The sequence below is a fragment of the Carlito syrichta genome, unplaced genomic scaffold (assembly GCF_000164805.1).
Source record: "Carlito syrichta isolate Samal-C Ts95f unplaced genomic scaffold, Tarsius_syrichta-2.0.1 Scaffold316511, whole genome shotgun sequence".
NCBI classification, from domain to species: domain Eukaryota; kingdom Metazoa; phylum Chordata; class Mammalia; order Primates; family Tarsiidae; genus Carlito; species Carlito syrichta.
Window position 1 is genome coordinate 233,288 of NW_007260607.1, and position 4,385 is coordinate 237,672.

The 4,385-nt window shown below is 40.7% G+C and overlaps 1 pseudogene; it reads right to left on the minus strand.

Moving 5' to 3' along the window:
* Positions 1 to 3,167: 3,167 nt before the first annotated feature.
* On the minus strand, positions 3,168 to 3,598 carry LOC103277215 (annotated as a pseudogene).
* Between the last annotated feature and the right edge of the window lie 787 nt (positions 3,599 to 4,385).

Consider the following 4,385-nt stretch of genomic DNA (forward strand, 5'->3'; position numbering starts at 1 on the left):
GCGCCTTTGGAAGGCTGAGGTGAGTGGATTGCCTGAGCCCGTGGGTTCGAGACCCGCCTGGGCAGCGAAACCTCATCTCTACAATAAATAAAAAAAAATCAGCCGGGCGTGGTAGCGCATGCCTGTAATTCCAGCTACTCGGAAGGCTGAGGCGGAAGGATCGCCAGAGCCCAGCAGGTGAGGCTGCGGTGGCCGGGAGCAGCCACTGCACTCCAGTCTGGGCGACAGAGTGAGACTCCAACTCAAAAAAAAAAAAAATACAACCTGTAGTTTTACTGCATTTTAAAAATGTATTTTTTAATTTTTACTTTTTGAGTTGGAGTCTCACTCTGTTGCCCAGGCTAGAGTGCAGCGGCACACTCACGGCCACCACAGCCTCAACCTGCTGGGCTCAACAATCCTTCCACCTCAGCCTTCCAAGGAGCTAGAACTATAGGTAAGGTCTTACCAAGTTGCCCAGGCTGGTCGTGAACCCCTGGACTTCGGCAATCCTCTCACCTCGGCCTCCCAAAGTGCTAGGATTACAGGCTTGAGCCACCATGCCTGGCTCTTTTCTTTTTTAGATTTGAGATTGAGCTATGTTGCCCAGGTTGGAATGCCGTGGTTATTCACAGGCATGGGCATAGCTCACTGTAACCTCAACTTCCTGGGCTCAAGTGACTACAGGCTTATCTGACTTCTCAATAATTTTCTGAAATGCAAAAGAGTCCTGAGATCAAACAGTTAGAGAACTGCTCTTCTAGGGCAACACTCAAGCTGGGTGCGGTACCCATGGTGTACACAAGACACTGATGTCTCAGAGTCTCTTTCTAAATCCTTGATGTCGCCCCAGTACTGTAATAGTGCTCCTGTCCTACCTCTCCCTTCATGTTGCTGAAAAGTTCGCTGAAAGGAGGAACACAGACAGCTGTTCAAGAAAGAACAAAGCTTGTTAAAAGCACTCCTGCCAGGCTGCGCCTAAGGTAGCGTCAGCCCCAAGTTAAAGAAGGGGGTTGATTATACAAGGTCAGGTTACAGGGTTGGGCAGGTGGCCTAAGATAATGTAGGGCCAGGTCAGGGGGTTATCAGGGGTTATTTGGGCAGATGGCCCACCGGGTTAGGGGATTGTTTGACCAAATGGCCTAAAACAATGGGAGTTCTGTAACTTGAGGTAAGTGGGGATTTTGAGACCACCCACAGGGGGTTTTGCCACCTAGTGGGTTGCTGATTAACCGTCAATTTCAAAGTGAAAATTTTTAGGTTTTTACTACTTTTGACAGTTTGTCCTTAATGAGGTTTTCAGAAGCATCTCCCAGGTCAGGTTTCCATTGGAACTAACAATTACTACACTGATTCTGAGATGTTCCCCCATGCTAATCTTTCTTTAGCCAGCATCTTGCCACAACTGTCTTTGCCTGACACCTTCTGGTAACAACAAGAGAGTGCCAGAATTAAAACGAAGAATAGTCAATGACAGAAGAAAACCCCGGGACAAGAGTGGGACTGATTTTGAGGAAATGCTTCTTCACCAATGCTCTTGATGCCCCTGAGACAACACTGTATGGAAAAGAAATTCCTATGGACCACTCTGACTGCAAAGATGGTTTAAAAGACGGTTTTAAATACTTTAGCCCATTTACTTTCCAAGGCTTGAGCTTAAAAAAACCTGTGTCTGTTTTCAAGCTCTTTCCATAAGTATACCACTTCTAAGTGAGAAGAGCATTATCCTAGTCTAATTAGCAGTACTTTTATTTTCCTTATTGGCTTATAAAATGATGGTTCATCCTATAATTAGTGGCATTTTGAATTCCGTGAACTACAATAGCACTTCTTGTACTTTACAAAATACATTCCCCTCAGCTGCTCTGCATCTTCTTACAGTTCAGTGTCTTGTCCTGGGTTGTAAAACCTCCAGGGAAGCCTCTTTTACTGATCAATTCAAGTATATACACCTACCAAAGGCTTCACATCATTTCTCGATGTGTGTTTCTTTTTTTAAAAATTTTTTAATTTTTTAATTTTAATCAATTTTTAAAAATGATATTGTGGGGTACAGTTAAGGGTTAGGTATACAAATATGCTCCGTTCAGGCACCCTTGTTGATAAGAGGTGTCTCCCCGTCGATGTGTGTTTCTATTAAGAGTAAAGTATTGCATTCCATTTGGGAGTATTTAGCTTTTGGAGAAGGATATAGTGATTAGATAATACATTGTGGTTTGGATATTAGGACTAATGACAATTTCCTACTTTCCATCCTCTGACTCTTGACAGCCATGGGTTGCTCTCCAGGCAACCCTGGAGAGAGATTTGCGTGAGAGAGAAAAGCAAAAAGCTCTGGTAAAAAATACTGAATGCCAAAATGGCTCCGCCTACCCTCCCATATTTAAACTCAAGAAATTCTTTTCAGCTCAAGAGTCATTCCTAGATCAGGATAAACAAAGCACTCTGAGCTCTGACAGCATGACACAGTGACACTACTTCTTCAGGTGGGACTACCATGTTCCCTAGGACTACCAGAGTCTCAATGTGTGTGACACTCCAACTCAAAAAAAAAAAAAAATGTATAAGACTTTCAGAAATAACACCATTAATTCCATTAGCCATTACGATCAAAATTTTTCTATGTATTTAAGGAAAAAATGACAATAATATGTGTCTGGTATAAAATCACTAATAGGTACCTCTCAGCAAGCACATAATTTTAATTTCTATTACTAGGAGATAGAAAATATTAACCAGTTTTTAAAAATTAAAAAAGAAAATATTAAACATTTTATTTTATTTGTTTATTTGTTTAAGTTGAAAAACCATTTATTTCACTGGAAAGAAAAAAGTAATCCAACTAGGTCTAGTCTTTGGGTCAAAGAGACCCAGGAGCAGTGAGACACTCGTCAAGGTCATTCACAATCCAACACCCAATGGAGGCAGGAGGCAGGAAGGAGAAAACATAGCCCCCACCAGTTTCTACACACAATGAAACCTGCTGGGAGAAGAGAACATGGGTGGGCGGCTACAGAAATATTGGAACATAGGAAAATAGGCAGGAAAGGAAAGGAAGAGAAAGTCTGAACTTAGCAAGGTAAATTAAGGTCCACGGTTCCTGAGGAACTGAACACACAGAGCCGAGAAGGGCCTGGAGACGGGTACCACGAAGGGTGTATTCTCATGCACAACCGCCACTTGGAATTTCAGCCCGCCCACATCCCACCTTGAAACTCTGTGTTATCAAGGCCCCTTATGGCCTCCATTGCATCCTCTGCCCGCTCCATGTGTAAAAAGGCATAATCTTTCACGATGTTATATTCGATGACTGAACTATACTTCTCAAACTTGGCCCGAAACTCCTTGTTGGTGCAGGTGGGACTGATGTTGCCCACGTGCAACTTTGTTGAGGTTTTGCTCTTATTCTTGCTGGCTTCCACGTTGATGTTTACCCCGTGAAGCTTGTAGTGGTGCAGGTTGTGTATGGCATCCTCGGTTGTTGTCTTGTCCTCTATGTGCACAAAGTCATAGTTCTTAATGATGTCACATTCCAGCACCTTCCCAGACTGCTCAAGAGTGAGCAGAACTCCTGCTCTGTGGCCTCCCAGGGCAAGTTTCCGATGAACAACTTCACCATCTTGACACGAGACCGTATGGAAATCAGCAGGGCTTACTCCTTGTGGCAGGGACACTTCTGACAAAAACGCTAAACATGTAAACATTTTAAAGATGAATTAAGATGAGGATTGACTATAATGAGAACAAATGCTTTAGAATATAATTTGATGAAATATGTTTTAATTGGCTTATTGAATAATGTCTTCAATTCCAAAAGAAGTCACTTTTGGAAAATTTTAGCTGTGTGTTTTATCACACACAGGAGTTTGAGGCTATAGTGAGCTGTGATTGTGCCACTGTACTCCAGCCAAAAAAAAAAATCAAAAGGCAAGCAAAAGCAGGAATCCAGAGGAAGCAAGAAACTAGACGAAAAAAATCCAACAACAAAAAAGAAAAAGTGTATAGATTTATTCTTGTTTTTGTAATTTGTTATAAAAATAGATTAATTAATGATTAGAGTTATATTATTATAATATCAATCTGACTAATTAAACTATATTTCCAAATGCGTTTTGTAAATTATTTCTCTGGTTTTTATAATATTCCGTGAAGAGCACAGTAATATATTCATTAATAGGACTTTTTTTTTCTGGGAGGAATTATGCCTGATTTTGACTGTTAGAAGGGAGGACTAGCTTTGCTAATTATCTTGTATAGTAGGCATTTTGCATAAATTAAAAGAGTAAATGTGTAGTTTTAATATTTTAACAAATAACATGAAATAACATAAAAGCATTTAATCAAATTATGTTGTATTATCACAAATGTACTGAGTTTTTAAAATTTAATAATTTTATTTTATTACC